The sequence below is a fragment of the Schistocerca gregaria genome, chromosome 6 (assembly GCF_023897955.1).
Source record: "Schistocerca gregaria isolate iqSchGreg1 chromosome 6, iqSchGreg1.2, whole genome shotgun sequence".
In the NCBI taxonomy this organism is placed as follows: Eukaryota; Metazoa; Arthropoda; class Insecta; order Orthoptera; family Acrididae; genus Schistocerca; species Schistocerca gregaria.
In genome coordinates this window covers 247,922,163-247,940,271 of record NC_064925.1, presented here as the reverse complement: position 1 = coordinate 247,940,271, position 18,109 = coordinate 247,922,163, and the positions used below count along the sequence as shown (strand labels likewise).

The 18,109-nt window shown below is 36.2% G+C and overlaps 1 protein-coding gene across 4 annotated transcripts in view; it reads left to right on the top strand.

Moving 5' to 3' along the window:
• LOC126278568 (protein unc-80 homolog) overlaps positions 1–18,109 on the top strand; it is a 953,735-nt gene that overhangs the window by 910,165 nt on the left and 25,461 nt on the right. The gene's annotated exons all lie outside the window — the stretch shown is intronic.

The following is an 18,109-nucleotide window of genomic DNA, read 5'->3' as shown; positions in this document are numbered from 1 at the left end:
GCGCGCACACACACACACACACACACACACACACACACACACACACACACATTCATGTGCATATGTTCTCTCTCTCTCTCTCTCTCTCTCTCTCTCTCTCTCTCTCTCTCGGCTCCTTGAAGAAAGACCATACGAGAACATGAAATGCATCTGATGCACAAATTCAGAAGTCTTACACACTTAACAATGTCATGAAGCTGAGTATGAAGAGATAACGATGTTGTAAGTTCCTGGATGGCGCAATACCTAAAATGATGGAAAGGCAACCATTCACCTTTAGCTGGCCAGTGCCTGGAGCATAGATGTACATAATGGGAAACCATATTCATATTAGCTTTCAAGCTCTTGTGCTCTCATGAGACTCACTGTGGCCACAGGAGTGTACATTTAAGTATCTGTGTGTGAATGTGTGTACTTTTGCTATAAAAAGAGCAAGAGCTTAAAACGTAATGTGAATGCTGTTTCCTGTTAAGTGTCTCTGTGCACCACGCATTGGTCCAGTAAAGATAAGTGATTGCCTCCCCTTCATTTTATATTCTGAGCATGAAAAGAGTAACTCTTGTATTTACTGAGACACTTCTCAGTAAATTAATTCTAGAAAATAAATTACTGGCAGTACTTCTCAAGGAGATGGTTCTGGCAAAGGCAATAATTATAAATTATATGTTTCTTGCTTCTTGGTAACCACATAAGCTATGCATGAGATGTTATGATGATGAAAATTATATGAGTGGCATTAGGATATATTCCTACTTTAAGTTGACAGTAATTTATCCATATCACAAAATACTGAATTAACAAACAAAAACTGAGAAAAGTAACTGCCACTTGCAGCTCTTGGGTGGAAGATGCCAAGACTTACCTATTATCATCTTTTGTGTCCTTGTGACAGAAACTGCAAAAAAATTTGAGAGTGCAGTTACATATTTACAATAGAGATTAAATAATTTACTAAGTATCCTCTTTTTTCTTGTGACAACAATCTCAAAAATATTTCAAAATGCAGTTAGCAGTTTTGACTAGCCAATAGTCATCATGAGACTGTAAATTCTACATATGGTGAAGGCCTTTACAAATGTCTGCTTGTGTCTGTGTATGTGCGGTTGGATATGTTTCCCCCTAAAGTAAGTTTTTCCGCTCCCGGGATTGGAATGACTTCTTACCCTCTCCCTTAAAACCCACATCCTTTCATCTTTCCCTCTCCTTCCCTCTTTCCTGACGAAGCAACCGCCGGTTGCAAAAGCTCAAATTTTGTGTGTATGTTTGTGTTTGTTTGTGTGTCTATCGACCTGCCAGCATTTTTGTTTGGTAAGTCACATCATCTTTGTTTTTAGATATATTTTTCCCATGTGGAATGTTTCCTCTATTATATTCATGTTATGAGCATTAGATATACTTATGTTGACAAGGCAATGGAAACCTTGCTTTATCTCTTGCAGGAGGTGCATTGAGGCAGTTTGATAATGACCACTGACTGACTGAAACATAATTGCATTTTGAAATGTTTTTGTGATTGTTTGCACAAGAAAGTAGAAGAAAGTGTGGTCTTCTTCCATCTGTGGCAATCTGCAACTCTATTAGGAATCTCATAACATTTCTGACTTTGATTTTGCTTTGAGTCAGTCATATGTAAAACATTGGAGTGTCCCAAGCTTTTGACATAAACTGTTTGCCTGCCTTTCGTTATAACAGCTTCTTTGGCTATATTGCACTCATAGCTTCTCCTCTCTTAAGTATGTCACTTGGTCTACCAAGTTTAGTCTTTTGCTTTCAGAAACTCTATATCTGACCAAAAAAATTATGTCCACACCATTTTTTTCACATCCAGTTTACCTCTGCAATTTCATTAAATCCAATAATATATTTGCATTCTGAGAATACTCTGCTAACGTTTTCCTTTTTATTTTGAGCCTCAAATGATTAAATAACAAGAATTTAATGGGTGTCTTCACAATGAAATTTGCGCTAACATGTTTAATGGTGAAGTCTGATTTACTTCTTCCTCATGCTACCCAAAGCACTGTGCCTTTCTGACTAGGGGAAATTTTTATTAATCAACGGACTCTGTTTGCATCTTACAGTAATTTATTTAGCTACAAAAATAATAATTAAACTGTAAGTAAAACAAATTAATTCCAGGAAACATCTTATTACTAGGAGACAGTAGTCCAACATACAGTTAAAACATTACAGGTCCACTTACTTTTGTGACTAGTGAGTTTCACTGCACTGTAGAAGAGAGAAGGGCAGTTTGCAGGCATCAGGAATGTACAAGGATTGTGTTGGACATTATTTTCAGCACCAAGTCAAAAGAGGTTACAACAGTGCAAGGTGAAAATAAAATCAGATGACAATGACAGACAAGATTTGACAAATTTCAGAGAATACATAAGACAGTTGGTGATAATCAAACAGGACACATAATGACCACAAAGTTATCAATAAGTTTGAATGGACAGAATCAGAGTGTTTACACATAGCTGTGGAGAACATACCATTACACCATAACCAGGGAACATAGTGCCTGTTTCACATAGGGTGGTTTGAATTACTCTGTGCACCAACACTTCAATACTTAGAAGTTGGGATAATACCTAGAAAGTGGGAACTAATTCTGAGGCAAATGATATTACTCACTCCCTTCTCCCCAACTACTTCTCCATCCTCACCCCTCTCACCCTCATCAGACTTATATCTGTGTCATTCCCTTTCCCCCTCCCTCCCTCCCTCTCTCTCTCTCTCTCTCTCTCTCTCTCTCTCTCTCTCTCTCTCTCTCTCTCTCATACACACACACACACACACACACACACACACACACACACACACACACACACCTGTCCCGCTCCCTCTATACAGCTACTAACATGTCATTTTTCTGTTTTTTATTTCTTCATCTCTGTTAATATTCTTTCCTTTCCTTTTTTTGTCTCAGTTCATTGTTGTTTTGTTGCAGACTCACCTCCTTTTACCCTTAACTCAATCTTCCTGTTATTTCTAGCTTCTAAGGCATTTTGATCTTTTATTTCATATTTTATTTTCTTTTCAACCTGATACAAAATACCTACCCTGATTTTGACAGCTTGAGTCACACTCCTATAAAAAAATTTCAGTGGCTCACTTCTTCTAAACCATGTAATTCACTTTTAGCAGAGCACAGAACACCATCATGTAGAAGCTTTTGTTCCATCTCTTAATTTACTGTCACACTTTAAGAGAATATTATCTGCAAACTCAAAGCTTTCCCTAATGTATACACTTTTGAAATAACTTAATTTACAGGGATAAGATTGGGTAAAATTATCCACATCAACTGATGTTTTGACATGCAATACTCTTATCATTCTCATGTAACATGGCCTGTTTGTAATCAGCAATTTAAACCTAGTGTTAAACAGTGTTCTGACTGAATTTGTCAAGATCAAGCCAGCACATGATCTTATAGATAAGGGTGGAAAGTTTATTTTCATTTCTGCATGGGTTCCTGTTCTCTCCCTAGTGAAACATCAGAGGAGCTGAATAAGTGCTGTTCATTTCTATATTAGCGTTAGTTATCAATAAAATTTTGCCAAGAACTATCTCTGGTTGGCATGTGGAGTGTCCAGTTACCAGATTATCTAGATTCAAGATTGAATACTTCTATCAGCTACATGACAAACAGCAGCTTTCAATGTACAGCTGCATAAGTAGGTCTGTACTGTAAGCAGACCTCTGTCTTTGTATAAGTAGATAACAATTTTGTTTGACAAATACTATTGCCATCAAGTAAATATTAAGCTACCAATAGAAGATACTATTGTGGACTGTTCTCTTCTTGTCTGAGCTGTTTACCATACACATTTCACTTCTGTACAAAGTTAGACTCCATGCAAATGCCTTCAGGAAAGACGTCGTAATACTTACATTAATATTTGCTGTTAACAAATTTCTCATTTTCAGAAATATTTCTCTTGTTCTTGCCAGTCTGCATTTTATGTCCCTTCTGTTTCTGATATTGTGAGTTATTTTGCAGCCCAAATAGCAAAATTCATCTACTAACTTTAACTTCTTTAAAAGACATTATTAATTCCATTCAACTGATCTTTCAAAATGTTTACCATCTCTGATAGGATTACAGAATCCTCAGAAAATCTTGAAGTTTATATTTCTTTTTCATAAACTCGAAATTCCCTTTTCAAGTTTCACCCAGATTTCCTTTATTCTTCTTGTTCAATGTACAGGTTATGTAAAATGGGGAGGGGTTACAACCCTATCTCAATCCCTTCTGAACCACTGCTTCCCATTCATGTCATAAGTTGTAGGACATGAATAGGAAGCAGTGGTTGAGAATGAAGTGAGATAGGGATGTAGCCACTCCCCATTTTACATAATCTGTGTGGTCTGATTTTTGTACAGGTTAGAGATAACTTTCCAATCTGTATTTTATCCCTACTACCTTCAAAATTTGTAAAAGTCTATTCTATTCAACTTTGTCAAAAGCTTTCTCTAAATCTAAATACGCTAAAAATGTAGATTTGCCTTCCATCAGCCTGTCTTGTAAGATAAGTCAAGTGTCAGTACTGCCTTACAAATTCCTGCATTTCTCTATAATCCGATCTGTCCCAAGGTTAGCTTCTACCACTTTTTCAATTCTTCTTTAAGAAATAGGTGTCAAATTGTTCAAATGGCTCTGAGCACTATGGGACTTAACATCTGTGGTCATCAGTCCCCTAGAACTTAGAGCTACTTAAACCTAACTAACCTAAGGACATCACACACAACCATGCCCAAGGCAGGATTCAAACCTGCGACCGTAACGGTCAAGTGGTTCCAGACTGAAGTGCCTAGAACTGCACGGCCACATAAGTGTCATTATTTTGCAACCATGACTTATGAAATTGGTGATTCAGTAAAATTCACACCTGCCATGACATGCATCTTTGGAATAGGAATTATTACATTTTTCATGAAGTATGAGGGAATTTTGCATGTCTCATATATCTTACATACCAATTGGAATAGTTTTGTTATTGCAGGCTCTCCCAAAGATCTTAATAATTCTGATGGCATGTCATGTACTCCAGGTGCCTTATTTCAGCTTTGGTTTTTCAGTACTCTCTCAAATTCTTCTTGCAGTATCATATCTCTCATCTCATCTTCATCTACTTTGCTTTCTATTCCTCTAATATTGTACTCACAATTGTATCCTTTACATAGCCCGTCTACATATTTCTTCCACCTTTTCCTCCCTTCTTTCCGAAGTTCAGGGTTGTCATCTGAGCTATTTATATTCATACAGGTGCTTCTCTTTTCTCCAAATGTCTCTTAATTTTCCTATAGGTGGCATCTATCTTTCCTCTATTCATGCATACTTCTACAACTTTGCATTTGTCATCTAGCAATTTATGTTTTCCCATTTTTTACTTTCTGTCAAGTCTCATTTTTTAGACATCTGTAAACACTTTATTGGGCTTCATTTGCAGAATTTTTATATTTTCTCTTTTTGCCAATTAAATTCAATATCTTGCATGTTATCACCAACTTCTACTGGGCCCTTTTTGCTTATTTGATCCTCTGCTGCCTTTCTTATATAATCTCTCAAAACAATCCATTCATATTCCATTGTATTTCTTTTCACTGTTTCAGTCAATCATTGATTGATGTTACCTTTGGAACTCTCAAAAATCCCTGCTTCTTTCAGTATATCCACAATCTGTATCTTTCATTTCCTATAACTTTTCCTATTCACTTTTAATTTGCAGTTCATTACCAAAAAAATATGGTCAGAGTCCACATCTGCTCCTGGAAATGTTTTGCTGTTTAAAATCTGTCTTGTACCATTACATAATCAATCTGAAACCTTCTGGTGTATCCAAGTCTCTTCCAATAAACAATCTTCTTGCATGATTCCAAATATTACCAATTATTAAACTGGTTCTGTGCAAAAATTATATCAAACAGCTTCTCCTTTCATTACTCTACCCCAATCGATGTGCACCTTCTACATTTCTTACAGTTGAATTCTAGTCCCCTATCACAGTTAAATATTTGTCTCCCTTAACTACCTCAAAACTGTTTTTATCACTTCATACATTCTGGAAGTCTCATCATCTTCAGAGCTAGTCAGCATACAAGCTTGTACTGTTGTAGTGGGTGTTGGCTTTATATTTATCCTGCACAGATGATCAGACCATATGTCCTGTTCTTCCTGCCGCTATACTACACTAATTCCCACTACATCCAACTTCAGCTATTCATCTCTCTTTTTATCTGTCACATATATCTTTCTATCTGTTGTGTTAGGTTATCACAACCATATCAATAATGCTGAGGATCTGTGACTTTTTTTGACTTACATTTCGACTTTGGTCTCTCAGGAGATAAAACGACAATAGTTTAGTATAATTAAGGAAGCAGCACATTTTTTTAAATTTTTTTCTTTCTATTTCCTGCTGAAAGTAGCAGATTTCCTTCTAAATTACTATGTTACATTTAGATGTGTTTTACTAGGCCACATTAAAGTGTGATAAGCTCACAGAGTAATAAGAGTATAGTGATAATTAATTGTTAATACAGTATAAAGACTAAATTTCAAACTCTAAATCATACATGTCTTTTGTTAATGCTTACTTTGATCCATTCCACACCCCTGAAATTTCTCTTTCTTGATGGGACCTATAAAACATTATAAATGTGTAGTTTTCTCCCTGCATGCTCTCTTACCTAGTATGTACAACCTCCTAAGGGGTTAAACTGCAGACCACAAGCAGGCTGTATTACATTTATTGCCTTAATAATACTGAGGAAGGTGGTTCTTCAAATATCAGCTTTTTTAGACAGTCTGTCTGGTTGCATTTTATAATTTTATTTTGATTCGCGTCTTTTTAAATAACATACATTACTGCCCATTACAGACAAAATCACAATCAGATTATTTAAGAATAAGAAAAATGTGCTACAATGATTTTATCTACCTTTTATGTTTGTTCAGACTTGGAGATTATCATATACCTTTATTTCCTGAATTATAATTTTCATAATTTTGGGCTTTCCACATCATTCAACTGGTGTGCAGTGCTGTGTTTCTTTGACATAATGTTTCTAAGTTTTCTGTAACTTCTTTATAATGTATTGATTATTCACACTCATCTTGCAATAATTAAATGAAGATTCTATTCTTTTATTAAGATTACATACTTTAGTGCAACTCATCTCAAATGTAACAAACTTCAATCAAGAATTAACTCATGTAGTAATATTCAACTACAGTCTATCTACTGGAGACAGACTTTCGAGAACCACATCTTAAGAAACAGCTATTTTATTGTCATTACAAAAGTGTTCCTTGCTAATAAAATCAGGTTATAACATCAGCACTTTTATATGTAATGACAATGACAGTAGCAAGCATAACTTTATCATGTGAAACCTAATAGTGACAGTTAATGTCTTTAAAAATACTGATATCATGTCCATATTAATCAAAATTATAAACCATAGCAGACATAGAAAAAAGAAAAAATCTAAAACAGAATACTGAACTTTAAAGTCATAATCTCCTTTCTTGCAGTTTGTGAAGTTCATGCAGACCAATTTTCACATCCTGGGATTCTAACTCTGACATTCTCATACATATACTCCCCCAAGAGATTTGTGGTTAATAATATGGACTCATTTCAAAGAAACTAATTATCACTCAGTGAACATTAAGCAATAAAATTATTTGCTCCTACATTGCAATTGCTTAACCGTTGTACAAATAGGTCTTTGAATTTGCAGCAGGACTGATAAACATGAATGACAAAACTCCATATTTTGAAAATTAAATTGAAGAATTTCCTCCTGAAACACTCTCTTTATTCTGTAAAAGATTTCTTTGCTCTAGTATACAGTCCTTCACTATATTTTGTTACTTATTTGTACTACCTACTATCACAGATGTCTTGTTTTCAAGTTCTGAAGTTTTTTATTTCTTTTTTGTTATTGTTGTTATTATTTGCTCTGTCACCATTCTGACTTCTATGTAGTGCCTCATTCAGTGAGCAGAGTGCCTGTGTGCAATTGAAACTATTACTCATTATGCTGGTAATACCAGTAAGGTAGACAATCAGGTGCATACAAAAGGAATTAATAACTTTATATGTTTTTAACAGAGCTCCTTATTAAATATTTTTGCTATGAAATAGGCTACAGAGCTGTTACATTGAGCCCTGGTAAAGATGTTGTTTAGGAGTACTGTATTTTGATCACTAAAATTTGTGAATTGTGGTTTATTTGTCCCATAACGTACATAATCTAAATCATGTAATTCAGATACAGGAGGCATGTCAAACATATCAACATGACAAATCGTAGTGCATCTGAATTGAATTTCATTATTAGCTACAGATACCACTAAGAAATAAATGTTCTGCAAAATGAGAGTAATAATTTTAAGATCTTCAATAACAAAGCTGAAAGATGTGTGACCATCTACTTTACACTCTAATTGTTGATCAACAGAAATACATAAATTTCAAAATGGAACAATACCAGATAATGAAAGGCAATGGATATAATATGCATAATTTGAATTCCTATGATTTGAGTATATAGTGCTATAGCAATACAGCTACAAACAATGGGAAACCGGTAGCACAGAGGAGAGAGAATGTCTTATGTGTGAATGTCTGCTACGTGTAACAAGTTCACCCAGTAATGTTCAAAATGAAAAGCAATAGAAGAAAAAATATAGACCAGGTGAGAAAGGGAAAGACAGTACAAAAGTACTTACTTCCATTGCAGAGTATCTTTAATTTTATGTATTCAATATTCTGAATATTTTTTTCTCTGTGTTGTTGTAGATATAAGTTAAGTAGCGCCTGTAAAAATTATTCTGAGAAAATATTGCTGATCATAATCCTATTGGCTGTTATCCAAGTTTTCATGGAGCTGGACTTGTATCACTGACACAGTTTCACTTTTCTTTTGGGATCCTCATGACTAACAAAAAAAATATGGTTACATTCAGCAACTCAAGTACACCATTTTCAGTATTCATTCCTGACAACTCAACTTTTGACATTGTCCTCTTCTTCCATATGCATGCATTTCTCTTTTATTCCTCTCACAATTGGCTTTCTGCAGTTTCTCTTAGATTAGGGCATTGTAGCATAGCTGAGATTGCTTTTGTTTATTATACATAATGAGTTCTGGTTACCTGATTGCTAGAAAAGTTATAGAGAAAAAGTCTGGTATTGAATTTGCACTGCTTCAAGATGCTTAGAGCATCATTTAAAACAGATTACAACGCGTAGTAGTGTTATTTAGGTTGTGTTGTAAGGAAGTACTGTTTAAAAAAAATGCTTTAAAACTGATTAGCATAAATATTTAGGTAGATATAGTACAGTAAGTGAAACATTCAGGAATTAGCACTGTAAAATACTGTCTTTTAAGTCAAAGGACTCTTTTTATTGGGGTTTCCTGGTATGTAAGGGATTGTCAGTAAAATCTTAGTATTGAAATGTAGTTCATGAAATTGATACAGTTGTCCACCTTCATGTTATTTTTCTTTTTATTGCTATTTTCATGGTTATATGCTTTTTGGGCAATGATGTTTTATTTCCAATTATATATGGCATGCCCTTTTGCTCGAAACACATCTTATGGATTTTTTTTGAACTAGTTAACTAATGATTTCCAATTTTTCTTTCATTACTTGTAACAGTCTTGGTGGGATGATTTTACTTTTTATTTGGTTCTAATACAAAATTAACAGTTATTTACCAAAGGTCAAAAAAGTTCGTTCCTCTGCATGAAACTTCCAGTTCTTAGTGAAATGAAAATCATCTATAAGTTCATTTTGTTTGTTGACGATTCAAAATTATATTAATTCACCAAAGCTGAAACAAGAAAACTGAAACTGTAAGCTAATCCATTAGATAATATTAGATATAATTACAATACCTCCTATTTATCTAATAAATAGACATTAATTGTGGAACTGGCCATCAGTAGAACCTCAGTCTCCAATCCAATCCAGTCAACCTAGTCTCCTTTGTTTGCATCAGTGGTATTTTGTGGCAATATCAATGATGGACTGCGTGTGTCTGACACACTTGAATCCTCTTCTAGCCATTTCATCCTGTCTAGATTTGTTAAGAGAAAGCTACACATTGTTTTTACTAATATCTTAGTTTGTTGCCTTGCTTAGGTACAATTCTGTGGTCCTTTACTGTACATTGTGGCTATCAAAATCTGTTGATAGAACACCACCATCTTTCAATATTTTGGCTATGTTCTCCTATCTTATGTCATTCTGATTAGAGGCGATACCACTCAACAACATGTATGAACACGTTCATAATGAAATGTGTTTAATTTTGTTTACTCTATAAAGGGAAATGCTTCAGTAGACAAAGTTGTCAATATCTGAATCAGCAGTAAGACAAAATATTTAAGTAGCTACTAGTAACAAATTAGTTGTGGAGCTGATAAGCTAGTGGTGGTGAAGATCAAATGGAAAGACAGAAAAGAGATTGAATTGGGTGAAGCATTTTGACAACAGTTAATTACCAGTTGAAGTCATCCTGAATACAAAAAGTGACCAGCAGTTTACAAATCAGTAGGTCCAGATGGATTAATCATTTGCAGTGTACAAGTGACTGTCATCTAGTTTCTGTCATGCATTGCAAGATGGAGAGTAGACAGATGCAAAGATACATCAGTACCATGCCTACTAGAACCTGAAAATTTGTTGTACCTTCTGCAACAAATAGTGAATGGCTGTCTCTTTGGAAGTCAGTCATCATCGCTACTGACTGTTTGTTTCCCAACCTGGTCACAACTGAATTCACTCGTAAGGTGGTGCCAAGTTTGCAGTTATACGAACATAGGTTTGTTGATACAGTCAGGTGCTTACTTCTGCCCATAGAATGCTGTCATGGAAATGGAGTGACGAACTCTCTACTTGAAGCTCTGCTACTTGCATTGTTAGTTCAGCTATTTGTACCCATATAGCAGCTTCTGTTTTAGAAGGGACAGCAACACCATTTGTAGATGGCAACTTCTTTACTATGTGATTGCCTGTCTTTCCCAGGTGTCAAGATGACCAGCACATACAGTCTATATTTTTGGGGTGTTGTTAGGTAAATGCAACAGCCATATATTCTTTTGACTGTTGTTATTTACCACTGCATGCTAGGATTTTAAGACATCACATGAGCTGCAATGGCATGTGGTCACAAAGTGCTTCAATACATAAAAGTTGATCTACACATTTGATCCCAAATTGTAATAACCAATGGGTAAGCACATGTTTGATTGTGCCATATATGTCAGTTCTTTATAGTGGAGGTAAGACGTCTTGCAACTCTATAGCCATGTATTCGTTTAAGTTGGCATCCACATAGCTTTATATACTGTTATCAGCAGTACTGTGAGCTGGAAAAAATTGATTTTCCAGTTTCTCAAGCAATAACACTTGATTTTTGTGCCAAAATGGTTGCGTTTTAATGGAAATGGCTTTGACCGACATTTGATGCTCAACGCAGTGTGAGCTAAATGTTATTTGGGACTGCCATGGTGTGGTTCCAACAGACCATGCTTATAATAGTCAACCCATAGCAAAAGCCTATTGCCAAAATCTCTTGAAAAGGTACGAAACTGTGTCAGGGAACCTGTGGGAGGGCACTGAAGGTGGAACAGCCTACTGTGTGGCTGTGTGGTCTTTGTTGATCTTACCTCTCCTCCATGGGCATCCACAAGGGGAGGAAAGGTTCACTTGCTCCCCCTCCCCCTCCACCATAATGTGTAGTCGCAGTTTTTATTCATTCCAGAATATTCATATAGTTCTAGAAGTGAGTGGACAACCTTTAATTATCATCTATTTCCTCCTCTTTTGCCTTTTCCTGTTCTCCTGTTGGATCAGCATTGTTATATGGGTTGATGCAATGGGAGTGGTAGTTGGTGGTTATATGCCCTTCCTAATGCCACCATTCCCTCATGTGACAGAATTTGTGTACCCCCATCTGTCTGCATCTAGAGTAAATTTATGTTCAAGTGTGAGAATGTTTTCTAAATGTTTGCTTAGCATGTATCTGCGGCGTAATGTGGGCACCAACCCAGTATTCACTTAGTTGTATGTGGGAACCCACATAAAAACCACATTCAGGCTAGCCAGTTAGACAGATTCAATCTAGGTAGGCCCACCATCCCATATCCTGGAAGTGGCCCTTTAACACACTCGGCTGGTTGGTTAGTGGATAGCAACAATTTTCTGGGACTTCATAAGTTTTTTTTTTTTTTTTTTTTTTTTTTTTTTTTTTTTTTTTTTTTTTTTTTTTTATCCCCGTGGAAGACTCATGTGCAAGACCTGCCCAGTCCACCCACCCAGCACTTCCTATTCCAGTTCTGTCACAGGTTTATCCTACCCTACGAGGGGCTGCGCCACCTGTGAAAGCAGCCATGTCATTTACCAGTTCTGCTGCAATCATTGCACAGCTTTTTATATTATTATGACTACCAACCAGCTGTCTACAAGGAACAGCGGCCTCTGCCAAATTGTGGCCAAGAGCAAAGTAGACCATACAGGTGCACAACATGCAAGGGAACATAACATCATTGATTTCAATGGCTGCTTCATTACCCAAGCCATTTGGATCCTTCCCTCCACCACTAGCCTTTCTGAACTGTGCAGATGGGAGTTATCCGTACAACCCACTCTCTGCTCCCATAATTACCTTGGCCACAACATACGTACCATCACATAACCCTCCACACAACAATTTCCACCTCCTCTATCCTACCACCTCCTTCCCATTCTCGCATCTTGCACTCTTTGTTTTTCACCCTCTGCAGGTGCAACCACCCACCTTTGCCCACGCCTCACCTTTTTTACTCCATTTTCCCCACCTCCCTCACAACGTCCTGATGCCGCATCTGTTAGCAGTCTAGTCCCTGCACACTCTGCCAGACAGTGCTCCTCTTTGCCCACCCATACACTGCTATCCGTTTCCTTTCCACTTCGTCTTTTGCACCCCCTCTAGATTGCTGTAACAATTCGACATGATGGCTGCATTCTGACCCAAGCTGTTGAAGTTGGTGGTTATGTGTGCATGATGTGTGATTGCTTGTGTGAACAAATGGTGTGTGTTTCTCTTTTTCCAGTGAAGGCTGTGGCCAAAAGCTTATGTTTAAGTGTCTTTTAATCATGCCTGTCTGCAACTTGTCTGTGTGTTATCTTTACAGTAATCAACAATCTATCTTTTCCTACATTGTTGATAAGTTTTTTTGTGTTGCCTATATAATTTAGTTCATGTGGCATGATATCTCTCGAAAGTGATCAGCTCTTTTATATGAAAAATGGTAATTTTAGAGTCTTGCACCCTCACCCCATATAAATTCCTGCAGACACCCATGCTCTCCTTCCTACACCTAACTTGTGCCATGTGACTGTGACTGCACTTGCTCCATGGGATGACTTCAGATGTAAAATCAAACCAATAGCCTTTTGTATGTATGGGTCCACAGCCACTGTCAATTTCTGGTTGAAAGTCATTCCCTTGTGTAGGCTGATATTATTTTTAAATAACCACTTCATTTCATTATTTAGCAGTTAGCTAATTTTGCCTAATTTTGCCCCGTTCGGCATTATTAAGCTGCATTAAAGAAAAAAGAAAAATTGTAACACATGTAAAATGAAACATTTCAAACATCAGCGTGTGGGAAGCAACATGTGATGGAATCTGTAATAAATGTTTCACACAACCACAACAGTAATTTGTACCACTGCCTCAGATGTGAAATCCATATGTAAAAGGGAATCAGTGTAACCCATGTGTGGATTTTGTCACTGTGCTATCATAAAACACATTGAAATAGTTTATTGTTAATAACAAAACAATCCAAATATTAACTGTAAGTTGTTTATTTATACTAAGCTTACAGTATGACAAATGAATTCACATAAATTCAAAAACTGTATTGACATACATGTGAAAGTTTATGCAAATCATGGTGCATCTGAGATAAGATTTGGCTTAAAGGGCAGCAACTGAGCTTCGTAGTAGACGCAGATAATTAACCAGTTCAGTTGTAAATAGTTTTATTGGTTCAAAATCATGACCAGTTTTGGGCAACCATAAGCCCATCTTTCAAATGTACAAGACTGTAAAATGGAAAATGAAGAAACTATAAAGACATATTGTATAAGATTTAACACTTGTTTGTTATAATAATGATAGGGATTCACTATCCAACACTATATATGAGGATGAAATGTTCAGGTTAGTCAGAAACACAGATGTCATACAAGATAGCCACAAATAACTGAAGAAAGTGAGCGGACAAAGGAGGAAAACAGTGAGAGAAATACTAAGAGAACATTACCGAACAACATAAGAAAACGTATACCATTAGGCAGACAATTGCCACACACTTTGAACACTAGACTGTGAGCAAGTGAAACTGAGATATGGAATGAAGCAGTGGTAGAAGGCAGCCATGCATGAAAACTAGCGACTGTCATCTAACGAGGGAAAATGAAACCATCTAGTGGAGAATAGCATAAGATGTGTTATAATAAAAAAAATACGTATATGAATTGAAAAAAAAACTGTAAAGGATAATACAATTGCATTATTAGAAATGTTCTGCTTGTATGAATTTATGCTATTCAGTCTTCCTCTCTGACATTTCAGTTGTAGATGCAGGCAGCCAACTTCAAGGACACCAGAGCATGTCAAAAAATAAAGAAAATCCTCCTTATTTTGCTCCACTTCACTTTCATAAAAAATACTTAATACTGTCATTAAATCTTCTCTTATTCATACACACATATAACATGTAACACTCGTAATACTTCATACTTTAGGCAGTACATCTTAATCATCCATCAACATACATGAGAATGAGAACAAAATCATGTACAAACAAAAATGAATGATGATTTTTTTTTCATTCATCTGCGTCTTACCGTGCATTCATAACATTCATAATTAATGTCTTTGCTGACGCTTATGGTCTATTGCCCCCCCCCCCCCTTTATTCTTCTTCTTCTTCTTCTCTCTCTCTCTCTCTCTCTCTCTCTCTCTCTCTCTCTCTCTCTCTTTTTTAACCTTATCATACCTGGGGGTCTTTCACCATTTCACACACTCTGACTAGGCCAAATGTTAACAAATCGTGAATGCATATTATATAAGAGAATGGAATATGGTTTAATGTACATCGTTAACATATAAAACTAAGGTGAAAATTATGTATTTATGTATAAATAATGAGAGTGCCCAACTATCTATTAAAAATAAGATAAAAGATAAAATTTACAAAATATGAAAAAAGCCACAGGCAAAACAAGCTGCAAATCAAATAAACATAATGACATTAAGTATCCACAAAGCAAAAGAAGTAGCAGTTAGATGACTAAAATTTATGGGATAAAATACAAATTTGACTATTATTCATTGTCACCATGAAGGCTGTGTCCTTGACGTATTAGAGAAAATAGAAATCATGCACAGCTTAAGCAAGAATCCTTCAATTACCCCTAATGAGTAAGCCACACTGAAGTACATGTGTCTTCTAAATAATTATTCCCATTCAAAATAGTGCTCAAATCTCACCAATATTCCTGTCAGACTTTCCTCTCAAAGGAACTGTATTTTTCTTTGTACCCCATTAATTTTAGCCACCTAATTTATTCTCTTTTTCCTTTTTGGATCATTATGTTTATTTTTACCCATCTTGCCACTCCTGTCTCATTTGCAGCTTTTTTTTTTAATTCTTAAAATTTCTTAAAATTTTATCTTTTATATTTTTTTAATAGATGGACTTTCACTGTTTATGACCAAGTACATAATTTTGACCTTAGTTTTATATTTCAATGTTACATATTTAACTATCTTCTATTCACTTATATATTCTGTATTCACAGTTTGTTAATGTTATGCTAGTCAGTCACCTGTTACACTATTTTCCACTAGGTGGTTTCACTTTCACTTGTAATCTGACAGTTGGTAGTATCTGGGCATGGCTGCCTTCTACCACACGTCATTCCATATCTCAGCTGTACGTGCATCTGTCACCTGCCCGCACTTAGTATTCACAGTGTGTGATGGCCCTGTGCCTCACAATGTACATTATCTCCCATTGTTCAGTGATGTTATTATGGAATTTCTCTCCATCTTTCCTTCCTTTGAATGCTTAGTTTCTTAGGTTATTTTGTGACTATGTGGTGAGACATTCATCTTTTTGTACTGACTAACATGACTGTATCAACCTCATATTTACCATTGGACAGTGAAACCCCATTATTATTATTACATAGAATCATTAAGTCTTACAGAACTTCTTATTATAGTTTCTTCATTTTCCCTTTTGCAGTCTTGTATACTTGAAGATGGGCTTATAACACTGGTCACAATTTTAAATCAACAGAACTACTTACAAGCCATTAATTATCTGACCCGCAGCTGATATGGTTCAAGAAGTATATTCTCTTCTCTCGTCTTCATCAGAAGATGAAACGAGAGAATTCACTTTCCACTTGTATGACTGCCCTGTAAATTGACACAGTAATGCTTGCCAATTAAATCTGAATTACAGTCTTTTGATTTATTGTTACACTGGTAGACATGATGACCGGTATTAGCAGATGTATTTTTATCTTCCTGTTTATTACAAAAAGGAATAAGTTTATTTTTGATATGCTTATTAATAAATTTTATTCTTATGTGTCCCTCCCCATGAACCATGGACCTTGCCGTTAGTGGGGAGGCTTGTGTGCCTCAGCGATACAGATGGCCGTACCGTAGGTGCAACCAAAATGCAGGGGTATCTGTTGAGAGGCCAGACAAACGTGTGGTTCCTGCAGAGGGGCATCAGCCTTTTCAATAGTTGCAGGGGCTACAGTATGGATGATTGACTGATCTGGCCTTGTAACATTAACCAAAACGGCCTTGCTGTGCTTGTACTGCGAACAGCTAAAAGCAAGGGGAAACTACAGCCGTAATTTTTTCCTGAGGGCTTGCAGCTTTACTGTATGATTAAATGATGATGGCGTCCTCTTGGGTAAAATATTCCGGAGGTAAAATAGTCCCCCATTCGTATCTCCGGGTGCGGACTACTCAAGAGGACGTCGTTATCAGCAGAAAGAAAACTGGCATTCTACGGATCGGAGCGTGGAATGTCAGATTCCTTAATCGGGCAGGTAGGTTAGAAAATTTAAAAAGGGAAATGGATAGGTTAAAGTTAGATATAGTGGGAATTAGTGAAGTTTGGTGGCAGGAGGAACAAGACTTTTGGTGAGGCGAATACAGGGTTATAAATACAAAATCAAATAGGGGTGATGCAGGAGTAGGTTTAATAAAGAATAAGAAAATAGGAGTGCTGCTATAAACAGCATAGTGAACGCATTATTGTGGCCAAGATAGACGCAAAGCCCACGCCTATTACAGTAGTACAAGTTTATATGCCAACTAGCTCTGCAAATGATGAAGAAATTGATGAAATGTGTGATGAGATAAAAGAAATTATTCAGGTAGTGAAGGGAGACGAAAATTTAATAGTCATGGGTGACTGGAATTCGTCAGTAGGAAAAGGGAGAGAAGTAAACATACTAGGTGAATATGGATTGGGGGGAAGAAATGAAAGAGGAAGCAGTGAGGTACAATTTTGCAGGGGCTAACACTTGGTTCAAGAATCATAAAAGAAGGTTGTATACATGGAAGAATCCTGGAGATACCAAAAGGTATCAGATAGATTATATAATGGTAAGACAGAGATTTAGGAACCAGGTTTTAAATTGTAAGACATTTCCAGGAGCAGATGTGGACTCTGACCACAATCTATTGGCTATGAACTATAGATTAAAACTGAAGAAACTACAAAAAGGTGCTAATTTAAGGAGCTGGGACCTGGATAAACTGACTAAACCAGAAGTTGTAAAGAGTTTCAGGGAGAGCATAAGGGAACAATTGACAGGAATGGGGGAAATAAATACAGTAGAAGAAGAGTGGATAGCTCTGAGGGATGAAGTAGTGAAGGCAGCAGACAATCTAGTAGGTAAAAAGACGAGGGCTAATAGAAATCGTTGGGTAACAGAGGAAATATTGAAGTTAATTCATGAAAGGAGAAAATATAAAAATGCAGTAAATGA